We start from the raw sequence: 17,317 nt of genomic DNA on the forward strand, positions 1-17,317 counted from the left end.
ACACTAGTAATAACGGCTGCTATCATTTAACATACTGAAGAGAAAGATTAGCATGAAGCACTTAGATGATTTCCGTGTCTGCACTTTCGTTACTTGAACAATGGACAAATCTCTTGAAAACATCATGTATTCCTTTAAATCACGGGTTTCTGTTTCTTACTAATATGGTGTATTTTTGCCTTAAGTGCTGGACATTGACTGTTTGATTGCAATCATCTGTTGTTGGAGTGCTGTCGTCTGATTACAAACACGTGTTTTTCGCCAACCAAGATGGCCATCGAGTGAGGTAATGGAATATTACAAAGATTTAAGAGCATCACCAAGGTACTGGGCTGCACAGTGGCTCTCTGGTTACCAGGAAAGTGGAGGGTTTGTACCCACAAGGCGGCTGGGGCCGTTCAGTGTGAAGTTTGCATGTTCTCCTGGTTTCGGCATGTGTTTTCTCTGGGTGCTCTGGTTTTCATGCAGCTTAGGTGAACTGGGAACTCTAAATTGACTGACTGAAACTGAAGGTGTGAATGTGTGCAACCCTGAAGGGGATAAGTGGCTATAGAAAATGGATAGATGGGTAGTGAGGTACTACAGTTTAGATGTCACTTCTGATTTAAAGTTCCTCAGACTTTTCTTGACCTTTCTTTGACTGTTTCGTGGGATCTCTCAACAAAACAACAATACTTGTATGATTTAATGAATCTAGGAAGCAGGGTCACTTAATTCTCCAAATGTAATTCCCAGGCTGGAAATCCCCTGATTTTCGCAATGATATGAGCTTTCGCAGTGACGTTGCATATAATTTTGTGGCAGCCGTGACAACATTGGACCAACTTTAGATTCTGTACTGTCAGTGTTAGCTTCCTCTGGCTCCTCCGGTGCCCTGACAGCCCTGTAACCACACACCGGTGTTTATGTTCTTTAGGTTAACACGGTTATCTCTGTACGTAACCTGAGCCCTCAACCTACATGGGCACTTGGCATACATGTGTGTGGTTGCGTGTGTGTGTGTGTGTGTGTGTGATCTTGCAGCTGCAGGACCTGTCTCTTTCCCCCCACGTCTCTCTCCAGAAAGAGCTGCAGGGACTTGCCAGTATTTTCATTCCCTCTGGAGGCATTTCCGCACACTAACAAAGCCCGGCCTGCGTGATGAAACAAAGAGGAAGCAGCTTTTGTGAAGGAAGCAGCCGATTCTTGTGTGTGTGTGTGTGTGTGTGTGTGTGTGTGTGTGCGCGCATTGCTGACCCTGGCTAACAGTTTGTTACATGCAGATTTACTTTTGAGCTTGTAATTCAGGCTGCTCCAGGCTCTTGTTTGCCGACAAGCCTACTGTAGCACGAGAACAAGCCTACTCTGAATCCCATTCAGAAGACAAAGTAGCCTCCTGTTTGCCTCTAATTAACTGGTATAATACCTAGCTTGTTGGATTGGTTAGTGTTTTTTACAGGGCTTGTTAACCACTGGCCTTTCACAGTCTTCACTTCCTCTGTAGCCACTGCCAAAAGGAAATGTGTGCTGTAGCCCAGGTCACAATTCTCCAGGGTGTCTGGCTCTGGGAAGGGACTGAATCAAACTAATAATAGTAGAAAACTGTCTCCTTTTTTACAGTTCAGTAGAACTAACATAAAACACTCTTTGCCCTCATGTCTGCAACAAATAGATAACACTGACTTTAAAAGACATTCATGTCCAGCTCTGCTATTTTTTGGGTTCAGTGTCTGAGTATTAATTTTTCTTTTTTATTTCTTCTTTGCTGCTTTACTCTTCATTAAGTTGGTGGTTTCCAGAAATAACTCCTAGGTTTTGACAAGAGCTGAGGTAGAAGGTCACACTAAACATACTTTTTGCTGTCTCACTTGAGGTCATGACACAGCTACCGAAAATCAAAAATGTATTTCTTTTTCCCCCCGTCTTAAACGTGAACAAAAGCAAAGCAACTAGAGGGTCTAGCAACCGCAGTGTCGCTGAAGCTGAGCTTTTCTTTGCGATTGTCTACAGAGTCAGCGTCCTGTGGGTTGACAGCCTGGGCCCTGTGACACACGCTCATGCCCATAAACAGGGATTTGGCCCTCTGGAGAAAATAACCTTGATGATTACTGGGTGCATATGGACCTGCCCACAGCGGGAGGGGGAGGAGGAGGAGGAGACCGGGGTTGACTGAGAGGGAGAAAGAGAGGGAGAGAGCCACATCCGCTGGTGCATTCCTCCATGCTGTGTCATACTGGTGCAGAGTTTCCCCTCAGTTTGCACGGAGATTTCCACAAGGCGGAGGGTGCAGAGGGCCACTGATGCAACGCTTGGGGCTGTGGACACTGGCATTTAAAGTTTAACAAGGAAACAAGCCGCACATTCATAGACTCCCCATGGTAACAAAAAGATGACAAAACTGTTTAAAGAGTAAATAAAAGAAGACTGCTAGACAATGGTGAAAAGATGGAGACATACAGAGGTGGGATAGATAAAAGAGAAAGACTGGTGACCTAACTGTTGATGCGCTCATAGATTTCGGCTTGCCTCTCCCACTCTCTTTCTGCCCTCATCACGTGGTCTCCTTGGTCTGGCTGAATTGGCATCTTTACAGCACCCAGAGCTGAATGTCTGTGGTTGGCTCGTCGCCCGTCTGCTTGCTTGTCATTCAGCTGGTTAAAGAGGCCTTGTTGAACCTCTGCACTGTGCCCGGCTACTACAGGGCCATTCATGCCTGTAACGGCAGAAACAGCCAAGTCCTGTCATCAGCGCTAGCTAGCACATACCAATTTACTACTGGAAATGACAAGGGCATTTTTGCTTGTTAAGCAAACTCCCCCAAGCAACCTCGTAACCCGTTTTTTTGAAAGTTTGGATTACATTTCAGAGAATGAGAAGCTCCTCTCTAACAGAGCTTTAGACAAACACAGCCTTCACGTCTCAAATATGTTCTCTGTCTCTGTTGCATGTAGGCCACTTACATTGAGTGTAAAAGTGAAATAGACTGATCCATTCCCCAAGGAATCACACAACAACAGCACGAAACAACAAAACAGATCCTTTGTGCTGCTTCGAATGCTGGAAATTTCAAAGAGAAGACTTGAAAATACAGTTTGTCACTCTGAGACAGTTTTTTTCCCCCTGCTTGTCAGTTGCTCTGTGTGCCTTTGGCTAATAGTAGCTCATCTTGTCACAGATGACCTGTGCCTTACTGAAACGTTCTCCGTCCTCTTCTCAGTCCCAGTGTGACACCCAGAGTGAGGACATGCATGAGAGCTGTGACTTCATCTTGCACTCTCCCTCCTTTTTCTAACTCTTCTCTGCCTCCTCTCCCTTGCGATCATCCTCGACTCCTCCACTTTCTCTCCCTCTGTCATCCTTCCTTCCCTCTCTTGTACGTTTTGTCTTCCTCCCCTACCCATCGCTCTGAGTCTGCAGTCCTAACATCTTCCTGCTATGATTAGCAATAGTGTTTTTTCCCCAGCCAGTGTAATGTCTAGAGCCTCCTGTGTCCTTGGAAAGCAGCCTAATAGGCTCAGACACACACTGCTGTCTCTGCGCTCCACAGGCCTATTCTCCAGTGTCACCCAGCACACACTCAGGTAAACAAAGACCGCCACACACACACGTACACACACACTATCCTAGTGTGCTAATAGACCAGCATACCAGCCCACTGAGGACAGCGTTGACGCTAGCTTGCTAACGTTGACCTTCCGTGTGCCAATCACAACAAATCTGCTTCCTGATTTGAATATGGGGAGGAGAACAGTGTAAATTGAAAGCAGAAATCCCCCTGGTGAGAGACAAGATGAGCCTCTGAATAAATTATTCAGATGGCAGCCTCTTTTCCTGCATGATTCTCGCCTTCTGCTACGTTTAATGGCATCTGTGATGACGCCCATGGGAGATTAATCCAGATGTAAGACGTTTGCGTGTGTGTTTGTTCATGTTTGCTTACATTTGTATGTGTGTTTCTGTCTGTCTGTGTATGCGTGTGTGGCCTGCTCACCCCTCTTCTCCTGCATCCCGTTGTGTCGTATGATGGAGAAACAAAGCCTCAACAGGGGAATTTATTTCTTCTCCGGAGAGGGCTGTAAATAAACAACTAGTGAATCAATGCCTCCATTTGTTTTTCTCTGATAATTCTGCCTGTGTCGTGAGGCGGCGTGACAGTGTTTTGCAAGCCGGCGTAGCTCATAGCAGCCATATTTCCTCTCTGTGAGAGTGAGAAAACATGCCACACCGGCCTCATGTTTCATTACCAGGGATCAGTAAATTACTGTGTGCTTTTTTTTTATATCACTCACTGCAGCTTATTTAGCGCCATGATGGAGCGTTTGTATGAGTGGGAAATAACCCCAGCATTAGATATTGTGCTTTAGAACTACTCAGTCAACTAAAGACACACAGGCATAGAAATTACCAGGTGCAATTGAATAGGAAAACCCACAGCAGGTCCTGTGGTGAGTGTGTTTCAGTCTATGTGAGCATCATTGATTCGCTGCTAAAGGATGACCTTCCCTGACACAAGCGCTTACAAATGGTTGAATGTGAAATATACTGTGTTTGGGAACACACCGTGCAATATTTTTCTCAAGCATTTTTGCATTATAATAAAAGTGTGTTTGTAAGCCATTTTTCTTATTAGGGATGACAGATTCTTAAAAGCTCTTAAAGGCTCAGTTGACCCAAATTACAATAAAACATATTTTCTCACTTCCAGAAATTTTCTTTTGGTTTTATTTGGCTAGTTTTTTTGTCTCTGAGATTTCTGCCTCTGGCCCACAACAATGGAGGTGAATGAAATTTTGCTGCAAAAGTGACATTTAAACCCTAACATTTCTCTCTGTTTCTATTACTCTAGATAATACATTGAACAAACACAATTTCTTTCACCTCCATTGTATTAGCATGGAGGCAGAAATCTAAGAGACGGATATCTTAAATAAAGCAAATAAAGCCAAAACTCTCTCCGTGGCTAGGTACCAGTAGAGGTAAATGAGAAAATATGTTTTTTCTTTGTTTTAAAACATTTTTTTGGGGGGGGCGACCCTTTTAAATTGGAGGAATAACCTATTATTTTCCCTAATTGCTGTTCTGTGGTCTTCAGTAACAATAATGAGCAGAGCACAGGTCCCAGAAAATATGAGGGGAGTTACTTCTATTAGCTATGGTTCGATGACTAATAGGAGCAGTGAATAATGGTGTGAGCAGAGTGATCCCAGCTCTTTAGGAATAAAGGTAACCTCCCAGTGTGTAAACCTTGATTAGGAGCAATCATTCAGCTAATGCTGCTGTTCGTAATGCCAACATGACTACACATAAGAGCCCCTAATGAGAACTGGTTTACCATGGTTTCTTTGTGCTCAAGTACCCTTCTCTGTATCCCATATCCAAGTGTGAAATTACAATATCAGATCATATTTAGTTAATTAAACTCATATGACTAATTTAATTTGACTCAAATATGGGGGAAAATGAATAAATCATGGAGGCGTATTTAGCTTGCTAGTACTGGTGTTAACAGTAATTAAATGTGGGGCAATCTGTGGCCTGTGAAGATAGCTCAAGTCTTCTTTCCGCCTACTGTACAAGTGCACATGTGGAAAAAATGTAAGCCAGACGGTTTTGGGAAGCAGTCTAGCAGAATATTAATGAAATGATGTGGGAGTTTCAAACACAGAAATAAGTGAGTTAAAGATGCAGTCCCGTAAAGTAAGCTAGTGCATTAATAGTCAGCGAGTGGTCGTCCCATTAGGAGATCTGCACATTGTGGTTAGAGGATAGAAGAGCCAGAAGCAGAGAAGAAATATTCTTCCATGATTAGAGCCTGGAGAGTTCAAAGACAGCTGCTTCTGCAACTAGAGTGGCTCAAAACACTCACAAGGAAGACAAGAAATCAACTTGCATTTGTCATTTAAGTATTTCATGTTTCATATTTGGCGGGGATTAGTGATGCACATTCTCTCCAGCTCTGTCAGTCCTTGTTATGTGCTTCCAATCTGTCAGATGCACGACAGGGTGCTTTATTACATCTCGATAAATGATGCCACCTAAGTCTTGTTTTCCTATCACCAAAAAGCAGATTGTGTTTTGTCACACTCCCTGATGTGCATTCTGTTTTGTTTCATTTTAGACTCGCTCTGTGATTGATGAGGATTAAGAAACCGATTTTTTGCCTAATAGGAAACACAGGAACGTCCTCTACCACACTGGTAAGGATCCTGATTTATCACCTATGTCTTCATCCGAACAGTTAAGCATCAGCTCATACGGTGATACAGATATGCTTCAGCATGGTTTTGCAAACAAGATAAGACGACTGCAGTTTGGATTTTGTCTTTTGTTGTGTTTTACCAGCTACTAAACACAGGCGTTTTGTCCTAGAACAGAATGCACTGGTGATCATGTTATACAGTAACTGAGGCAGAAGACAGTGTGCTTTCAAGAATGAATTGAAAACAGAATATATTTTGATTCTGAGGAGAAAAAAAACATACATACTTTTCAGTTTTAAGGCAAAAAAACTTAAACTAAAATCATCTGTGAAGAAAAGCGCTAAGTCCTTTTTATTTTCCTGAGATACTGAAACTTTGTCTTATTGTCCAAACACTTTCAGAGAACAATATTGGACCACATACACATCAGAACATACTGAATTAATTGCCACGAGAGGTTGACCACCATTGTGTTGAATGAAAGCATATGGTTACGTGATGATTTACACGATAGGCATTGGATTTTGTGGGTGATGGCATTTCCTCTTTGCATGGTAGACAGCTGGTGCTTGTCAGGTAACGGGGCAGTTAGTCACAAGAGCCCAAACAAGTTGTGATGCCAAGTCATTCTGCGCTTCACTATATCACTGTTCTTCCTCTAATGTGGTCGATTTAGAAAAAGCCCATTTGAAGGATGTTTACATGACCACATTCTCGCATGTGTACCTCAGTGGTGATACCTGTCTGGCTCTGCTTCAAGCTGTCCCTAGGGTGTGAAACCTGAACAGCAGTGTTAGCAGTGTTGAACCAGTGGTGAGTTACCATGTATGGCTATTGATCTGCCTCTATCAGTACCAATATCAATCTCCAAGAGGAGGAGAACTGCTAATCCCCATCCTCCCATCATTTGCTTGCATAACCTGCAAAACAAGGCTTGATTTAATGCAAAAAAATGCATGAATATTGTGTTCAGTTAGCCTTTGAACAGCATGAATATTATGTATTCAGTTTTCCCTTGGACTGCATGAATATTAAATGTTCATTTAAACCTTGGCTGAGAAGAAACACTCCATCAATCGCCATCACAGTGTCAAAAACCTTTGACTGACAAGATGGATGATGTAATTGGGGTGAATGAGGATGTGAGGAAACATCAGACTAAAGGACGTCGCATTATGGTCCCAACACATTTGAGTAAAAAGAGACCATGTCCCTCTGCTTTTGTTTGGGAGGCTGTGCAAAATGTCGACAGTGTAGTTTGTATACATGTGAAACGGCATCAAAGCGCTGGAAGGTGAATAATTTTTGGTGGCATCTGCACATTCTGCAATATGCTAATGAGCAAAGCTGCAAAAGCCAGATTGCCAGGAGAGAGAAGAGGAGATGGAGGGAGAAAAAAGAGGGAGGGAGCAGAGTGGAAAAGAGAGAAACAGACGGAGGCTGGTGTAAATTATGGATGCAACCTGCGATTTCCAAGAGGAAAAGAAAGGCAGAGAGAAACCTCAAGTCATGCATATCAGATTACGCATTTACCACATTTTCTTATCATGGTCCGTGAGCAAACTCGTATACAATCTGGCCTGTGCGTGTGTGTGTTTGAGAAAGAGAGTGAGAGAGAGAGAGGGAGCACTTACAAATTCATCCATGTCGAGTTGTGTGGAGCTGTGTTGTGCTGTCAAGCATTCTCTGAACTTGATATGACATGTGTGTCTAAAGCTGTGTTGACTTTCATTGCACTGCTGAGTTGCGTTGCTTTGTAATGTGTGTCTCAGTGTGTGTACAGTCACATGGACCCTGATAGTTCACACATATCATTTCAGCATTGAGTGTGCACATGGACACAGTGGCAAATCTGCTCTGTTCCATTACTTTACATCACTCAATTCACACTGTGGATATTTATATAACATTGTTTAAGTATACTTGTCTATGAAATGCTGAGATACCTGTTTTCTTTTGTTAAAAATACTCTCATCAAAATAACTCTCATTATGTATTTTGCTTGCTTGAGCAATTCTAAGTTAAGTAAAAGTGAGTGTTCGTGTCCCACTACCACATCCCACCCCTGTGTGCCAGTCCCCTAACAGCCTGTGTGAATAATGGATCCATTCTTGAGTCATGTCTGTGACTGGGGTTTGTGCAGTGGTGTGGTTTCCCCACCAGAGGTGGAGGAGGAGGAGACGGGAGGGGCTGGTGGTCTGGAAATAACTCTGCCTGAGCCGGGAGTACCTTAGGTGGGCCTCTGTGCCAGCCTCACCTTCCTTTTAACAGACTTGCACGACAAAAGTACCACTCTGCTAGAGAACCTGGCACATATTATACACCTATTTTCCAGTTAGGTTGAAAGTAAATATGGTTTAACCTGTCTCCATTCATCTATGCAGCCTGAGTGATCCCCTTAAAGATGGCGGGAGATTTAGAAAAAATGCTGCATTTTCCAAGAATTGGACGGGAGCCACGTCGCAGTTAAAGCAAGAAGTGTCTGAGCCGGAAACAGAAGCTATGAAGCTGCCCCGAATTTTGCCTGCATGTAAATGTGTGTTAATGTGCAAAGTAGGTCATTTATTTGGAGCAGGGACAGCCGTAGTGTGCCTCTCTGGAGCGATTTTCAGAGTGGGGAATCATTTCATAAGCAGACACATTGCTGGATTTGGTGAACTGCGTTAGGGATTTACATATACCGATGTTTTGTTTATATTTCAAGCCCGAACCCTAATATACCAGAGAGGAATGAGGGGGGTGTTGAAGGTGAAAATGGCTGTGGTCAATCCAGAGACAGCATCAGTAACCACAACCAGAGATAGTAGCCTAAAAATCAGACTAAATCAGATTACCAAACAAACAGCTAAGAGGATTAATTCTGACCCCCCCCCCCCAACCCATCAATCGGACGGACATTAAATCTGCAATCTATAAAATCCCTTCAAATGATTTTCTATTTTACTTTGCGGCCCTCATTTTCCGGTCACATGTTTGGAGTGGAGCTCTTTCTGCTCTCAGTGAACTCTGCCCTTTTGTTCTGCCTTGGGGCCTCTAGAAATTACTTTACTAAACAGGGTAACATATCGGTTTTTAAAAATATCTTCATGAGACACAACACAAATCTGACCTCTGATCAGATGCTGTACCGCTGTCTGTTAAGCTCCATAATGATATAATAACGTGTTCCACCCGGCACACTTGCTTTTAAGAATAAAGCTCTGTTGAGAGATGCCTGTGGTTCTGTGGCTGTCATTTCAACGAGCAGAGCAGCGTTCACTGGCACAGACCCAATTAATAGAAAACATAATATATGGAAGGGAATAATTACACCTTGTCCCTGGCTTTCAGAGATCAAAAATGTTGCTACTTTTCTTGGAATTAATCTCAGGAATGATTGTTGGTTTACAGGGAATCAGTTGCAGTACAGTATGTTCTCTGGGGAAAAAAAGACTGTAGATTAATTTGGTTAATATTTCATAAAGCTTACAAAGGCACAGGGCATTTGAGGCTTTTCAGATTATTTGTTCTCAGCCAATATTACACACCACAGTTGAGCTGCTGTGCCACTGTGCTGCAAAGTCTACAGCTCTCGAGCACAATGCCAAGACATGGCACTTGCCGTTAAAAGTGTTTGTCTGTGATAGCATTGTTTGTGAAATGGGAGCTGTTCAGATGCACTTCTCCTTTTCCTTTGCTGTGATCCGAGTCAAAGGGGCTGGCTCACGCACAGCATCGTATCGCTCTCCCGAGTGCTGATAACTGCTAACAGATTTGTATTAATATCCTCACTGGTACTCTTTGATATCAGCTGATTCATTTTGAATCTCCGCTCAGCTCTCACGCACACCTCGGCTAAACACAGACGTACAATACAGCATTGCTCTTGACAGCTTGACAAACTGACAGTCCCACTCTCAATCACTCCCTCTCCCTCCCTCTGTCCTTCTTGCTCTCTCTGATAGAGCCGTATATTGTAACCAACAAGACTGTAATCAGCGCAAACCTAATCAAATCATTGCTCCAACAGCAGCCCTGGCTGCATCTCAGATCAAGAGGCAGGCTGCTTGTACAGCAGTATGTACTGTAAACAGCCGCTGCTTGAAATGTCAGGAGAAGTAGGATTATTTTTGAAAATGTCACTGACAACATAATAGCTCAGTAGAAGAGTGTCTCATACTATGTTTATATCTCATGTCAGCAGGTGTGATATGTGACTCTGTGTGTGTTTCTGAGTGTGCAGTAATAAAAGCTACTGTACACAAATGTGAAAGTAAGCAGAATGCTGATTCTGTTGACTGAAACTGGTGTGTGATTGGCAGAGTGTGCAAGCCATCGAGTTAGCCATTAAAGTGTGTGTTTTAGATCTGCACAAACAAATGCACATCTCCAAACCTCCTCATTATCAGCAGCAGGAAAGCTGCCTGGGCACTAGGACAACTCTGTATCTGTGTGTGTGTTTGTGGCATGCGTGCTTTGTTCAGTCGAGACTCATTCCAAGATTTGGTTAACCGAGTTGGCTCGCCCAATCACATTGCCACAGAGTGTGCAGTTGCTTCGGCCTCTGTTTCATTTAGTGGCACCCACGCTCTTGTCCTCTTGCCATGAAAACACAATGACACTCGTGCTTTTTCTACACTGTAACAGACATATACACAAGTGCACACACACACAGCTGAATGAGAGAGTGACAAAGTTAGAGAGAGTGAGAAAGAGGAAAAAATTAGAAAGTACCAATTAAGCTCCTCAGACAGTTCTGCCAACAGACATCAAGGGGTTGGAGGCGGAGAATGTTTGTGTGTTGTGTGTTTGTGTTGGAGAAGGGGGAGGGGGGTGTTTGACTAGAGCAGCGGTCTCTAACTTTGTGTTATACTAAATCAGTTTTGTACTTTTCAAGTCTATAAACAACTCATTACAGTGAGGTGTCAGTAACCTGCTGTGGAGGCTGGCAATTATCAAGAGCTTGTAGCTTTTTGTATGTTTTTTTATGTTTGTTCCTTCTGTTAACTTTTATCATTTATATACTGTAACTTGGTTTACACCACATATCTAAATATATTTGAAACATATAACTGATTATGATTATGCTTTTGCCTCAGGTTTCTCCAAGATTAAGTGTCTCAAATTGTTTACATTATATACACATAACACAAACACATATAGCTATACCCTAAAATGTTAGCTTTGTATATGCATAGAATCATACATTTTTTTCCCCTTTGTAATAATCTACAGATCATTTCATCTATAAAATGTCAAAGAAATGTCCGACCAACAGTCCAAAACCAACATATATATTTTCTGAATGATATAAAACAGACAAAAAGCTGCAAATCCTCACATTTGTGAAGGTGGAACCATAGAATGTTTAGCGTTTTTGCTTGATAAATGATTTAAACGACTAATAGATTATCAAAGTTATTGTCAATTTTCTAAGATATGCGCCATTTGAGCACAAAAAAGTCTTTGTTTTGCTTTCAGACTTTCATGTCAGCAACCAGTAGCTAATCCTTAATCCAAAAAATCTTAGAGACAGAAAAACTCTTGCTGTACTGCCAAATGAAGCCTCCTCCTCGGTTCTGTGTTCATGCTGTGAAACAAAAGGCTAGTTTGGCCAAATCAGGACTGACATCATTGGCAACAGCTGCAGGCGGCATGTACTGTGTGTCTACACGTGCACGTGTATGTCTCTGTGTGTTTACGTCTGTGTGTGTGTGTGTGTGTGTGTGTGTGTGTGTTTGTGTCTGTCAAGATGAGGTGACCTGATTGCTCAGCTAAGCAGTGAGGGAAGACCCAGCCTCGTGTTGTCACAGTAGCACCAATACAAACCACAAGAGATGGACCACAATGCACCCTGGTTGGCAGCCCCTCCCTCTCAGAGTCTCTCTGTGTTTTGTGTATGTGCTATGCTTCCCCTCCTAGCCATACACGCACTCACACTCACTGGCACTACTGACCATGCCAAAGCAGATTTGGAGATGAAAAATGATCCACCACTGGCCGTGCACTGCTGTATCAGCTCCCAGCTATGGAGTGGTGGGTCAGGCCAAATCCTGCTTAAAGAACCTTTATCCTTATTGCTGTGAAGATAGAGCTAGTTGCAACTGGACCACACCTCTCCTCTCCTCCCCTCTCCCCGACCACAGTTACTCTAGGTCAATCTAATGTCGCTATTTGATCCGATTCTATTAATAATTTACATGTACATTATATACTTTTATTCTTTTATTTGAGAAAGGAGACCAAAGAACTCTTTACAGCTTAATGTGGGAGTTTTTTACTCAACCTGCTACAGGAGCTGACAGTCTGTAAAACCTGCAACGAAACATGTCTCACTCTGCCTCAAGGAGCTGTTAACCCACTTAAATGAATTGAATTTGTTTAGGTTTCAGTGGAGAGTTTAGCTATTACATGATGGCCTAACCGCTGTTTGAAGAGGCCTTTCCTTTCTAAGAATACAGTTTTAGAGGATGTGCAGATATGCATCCTTTCAGCATGAATATTGGCAGCTTTAGTCTAAAAAGATATACAGTAGTAGCGGATATTAGTTTTGGCCTTTAGAAAACAATATTAAGTGAACACTATTTTTGTTAGTGCCAGTAAAAGGTGGGTGGCCTCATCATTCACCCTTCTCAGCATGAACACATAATGTGCCTTCTCACATACACAAACAGAAATGCCCCCAAACCCCCTGGGGCCCCACCTCAGTGGCCCTGTGGCGAACCGTGTGTTTGTGTGTGAGGCTTAATAACCTTACTAGGGCCATTCCACCCCTGCTGCTCTGTCTTATTACACCCTGTACCCTTTCTGTTTTGTCCAGAGGAAGGAAAAGAGATAGGATGGATATCAAGCAGCACCTTGGGGGGCTGGAGGGGAGAACAAGGCTGGAATGAGAGCTGCAGGGCGGGAAGGGTGAATGTGAAGAGAACTGGGGAGAGAAAATTGAGGAGAAGGAAATACAGAGAAAAAAAAAAGCAGAGAATGGAGTAGAAGGTAGGGGCCAGCAGCAGTATTGACATAGTTCAGATAAGTGAAGGATTAGTAGATCCACAATGAGCTCGGAGCTGCTGCTCCCCCTTTCACAACAGCCAGTGGTGAAGTGGCTCCTCTTAATGAACTGTGAAAAGGACACGCTTACATACATGTACACACATGGACATGCCATTCATACTGTAGATAGGTCCCTTTTATTAACTTCAGTCCATTCATATGATGAATGTGTGTGCTGTTAGAGCTCCAGTCCACTATTTATTCCTGTTTGAGTTACATTTGCTACAAACTACAGTGCCCAGCTATTTTAGGAAATGGCGTAGCCTTTATTTTTTTTAAATGAAACTAAATGTTTGTGACTTGTTTTTTCTGTCTTCATTAGGAATGAATGGGCATTGTTGGTTTTCGTCTTTTTATGGGATTTGTTTACAATAACAAAAATATAGAAAATTGCAAGCTATGTCAACATGTTTTGTCTAAAAATCACTTTTTCATTTAACAAAACACATCAGTCATTTCAGTGTGTCAGTGTTAAATGTTGTCTGAATACAGGCGGCTCAACTTTAAAGTTAATGTCATGATTGAGTTCAGGAAATATTTGCTCAGAAAATAAGTAATCAACTCTAACAACCTGACCAAAAACTTTTGGCACTTGAACTTTTCAATAGTTAATTCTATGGACACATTTCAGTTAGTGCTCAAGTATTCATGTTCGATACCCAGCCCTAGTGTTTATGTGTGATGTATCCAGATGTGGGGTGCCTGACTCTCAGATGATCAGCAGACTTCTTCTCTGTGTGTTTGTTTTTTGTTTTTCAGAATTCTGCCTCTCACAATTTATGTTGAGGTTATCACCCACACAGAGCCACATAGAGATGAAAATACACAAGCATACAAGGAGTCAACTTTTTTTAATGACTCAACAGCTGAAAAACACGGTAGTCTCACGTCATCTCCCCCCCCCACTTTCTTTTTGATTCTGTCTATTAACAAAGACTTGACACGTTGCTGGAGAAATATGAGCAGCGCATACTTACTGTGTTTATTTTGTTACTCTCTCCAGACACACACACACACACACACACACACACACACACACACACACACTCGCCCACTGTAGCAGATACAATAGACAGTCATACAGTAGTAATATGTGCTGCTCATGTTGAGAAATGCTTGTTTAAAGTTAGAACTGCTTCTGTGTATGAGGATAATGATACACAAGACTCGATTGAGTGCGGGTTTTGTGCGTCATTGAAAGTGCCTTAATGTGCCAGCTGAATTGTTTGTGTTCCGTGTGTACTTAAAAGTGTGCCTTTGTAGATAGAACAGGTGTTTCTGGTTATATGTCTCTATATTCATGTCTGTATGTGTGTTTTGTATGTGTCGATGTCTGTGTGTTTTGTGTGTGTCTCTGTCTGAGTCCACATGCATCAGCGAGAATCCAGAGGGTCAAGTGTCTGTCTGATTTCACGTTAGAGTGGATACCCAAAGGCTCAGGTTTCAGCCGGGGTCATCTGTTCTGCCCCGCAGACCTCAGAGGTTAAAGTTTACTCTGAGGTGAGGGAAGAACTGGTCTGGCTGGTCTGGCTGGACTACCTTACACACACACATAACATGCGCAAGGGCACATTAGATGTCTAAACTTACGGAAATTGAGGATTTTTTATATATTGTCGGTACAGTGAGAAAACAAACCATTGTTATTTTCAGTTTTATTTGAAAATCAAGAGTACAATGAATTACCGCATGTACCGCATGTACCGCATGCACCTTTACACCGTCACAAATGGTGTAAACAGCTAGAGATTATTGGTGAAATAATCCACATTAAACCATCCTTGTGTTTACATTTTTAAAAAATCATCCAAGGGCTGCAACTACCAATTATTTTCATTATATTTTATTTTCTCAATCGATCAAGTAATTATTTTGCCTATAAAATGTCGTGAAAAACGGCTCACAGTTTCCCAGAGCCCAAAGGGTTGTCTTCAAATTCCCCATTTTGTCCAACCTAAAGTCCAAAACCCAGAGATGTTTACCTTTTTAATCTGATAAAAGACAAAGAAAAGCCTTTTTGCTTTGAAAAATGACTCAAACGATTAATCAAAATCTTTGGCAAAGTTTTGTTGATCGATTCATTGATTTCAGCTCTAAATTATTCTTTGCAAATATACCCATTCATTCATTCATTCATTCATTCATTCATTCATTCATTCATTCATTCATTCATAATGTTTCCTTGAGTATTCCTATTTAGAGTCATTACACCAGTAAAACTTTGGCAAGTTTCTTCCAATTTATTTGTATATACACTGAAATGTTGGTTGAAAAGAAGAATTAGAACATATTTGTATTTATCAAACATTTAGTGGCTTTGTTCTTGTTTTTTCTGAATGAAATTTTGTGATCAGATCAGCAATGTATCATTTATTTCTGCAACACACACATTCTTTTTTATTTTTGTCATTGGATTTTTGAACCAGACGGTTATGAATGGAGGTGGTCTCCTTTGCCCTAAATACCATAATACTTTTGAGGAAGGGCCATAATGCTAATTCTATTTTGAGCATTTACTTCCATTAACCAATATACAAATATACAAATATTCTCACACATTAACAAATGTGATAAAGGTGGACCATATATGTGAAACTAACAACTAAACAAGTTACTTGCACATAATGTACATGCCACCACATTCTGACAGTCTTAAAGAAATTGTTACAAGTGACTGTTCCTCAGAAGACTTGGAGGCTTTAATAATTATTGGAGACTCTTGACAATCTGACATGTCGGTGTGCCTGAAAAACAAAATAATAGTGACACTGAAGTTACATAAGACATGTTGCCTGTCTTTTTTTGTCAGTCTTTCTCTCCCTCTGGTCCCCCCCTTCATTCTCTACCTCTCTTCAGAATCAGAAATACTTTATTGATCCCCAAGGGGAAACTCTGTTGTTACAGCTGCTCACTATCACGCAATGCACACAGGAATAGAAGTACTAATAGAATAGAAATAGAAATAATAACAAATAAAATAAATAATAAATAAATAAGTAAGTACATGAATATTATATATATTATATAATATAATTATACAGGAACTGGATAATTTCCTGAGCCTGCTTTTCCATATTGCTTCCCTGTGCGTGTATCTTTTACATGCGGATGTTTCAGTGTGTGCCTGTTCGTCATCCTCTGTCTCTGGCTCTCCGCTAACAGCTTAAAATGTCACAACAGTTTAATTTCATGGGAGCAAGCTGGTTTGATAATGACCTAGTGTGCTCAGTGGAGTTTGAGTTGAGGTTGGGACTTTTTCAGCTTGATGCTCTTACATCAAAGTACGTAATTATGGATGTTGTGTAACCATTTTATTGATAGGCAACAATGCTGTTATATCTTCAGGTTTGACAGAAGGATTAGTAACATTCTTTTCATAGTACGAGACATTGGGCCTCATGCAAGAACTCGTATGAACAGATCTATTTTCTATCTATTTCAACATTTTTTCGTGTCCTTTAATGCTACTACTGACATTGTTATTTTTATTCGTCTGCTGATTTCTCACAGCAGGACTTCAAGCATTGCAGTGTGAATTTTTTTCTGTGTACTCTTGGGTGACATTTTTGTGAATTATGTTTTTCCCACAAATGGAGTGGAACAGGTAGCCTTATAAAAATTTAAGGGTGTCAATTATGCTAATGATCAAATCTCAAGAGCATGCACCTACTCATGAACAGGTGGTATTCATCAAGTAATGAGCACTTTACAACAAGTTAGTGCAGTTAAAAGAGTTTGTTAAACGTTTTAATCTTTGGATGACTAAACGTTTGATTTCATAGATTGAAATGTTTTTATAGGACACTGATGAAAATATTGGAGAAAAGCACTGGTCACCAGTAAAGAAAAACTCAACTGAAGGTATTCTAGTAAAAGCAGTCTTATTTTTTTCTGTGTCTCATTAAACACAAATATGAGTGTGCCCCTCTAATGGCCACTTGTCCAGCCGAGGCAGTGCATCTTTGATCAAAGCTGACCAGTGTTTCCCTCTGGCTCCAAACCAGGCCAACCACATACAGAATCGCCTCGCAAATGTTTTTCCTATTCAGATTGCGGCAATTACTATTGGACGTAAAGTTCATTTAGTGTCTGCTGTCGGCATGTTTGTG

General features: G+C 41.5%; 1 protein-coding gene across 1 annotated transcript in view; it reads left to right on the forward strand.

Moving 5' to 3' along the window:
- zmiz1a (zinc finger, MIZ-type containing 1a) overlaps positions 1–17,317 on the forward strand; it is a 102,955-nt gene that overhangs the window by 34,037 nt on the left and 51,601 nt on the right. Inside the window, 1 exon segment of the mRNA XM_044214217.1 lies at positions 6,098–6,176. The gene's annotated coding sequence lies outside the window, so the exon portion shown is untranslated.

The sequence above is a fragment of the Siniperca chuatsi genome, linkage group LG11 (genome assembly GCF_020085105.1).
Source record: "Siniperca chuatsi isolate FFG_IHB_CAS linkage group LG11, ASM2008510v1, whole genome shotgun sequence".
NCBI lineage: Eukaryota > Metazoa > Chordata > Actinopteri > Centrarchiformes > Sinipercidae > Siniperca > Siniperca chuatsi.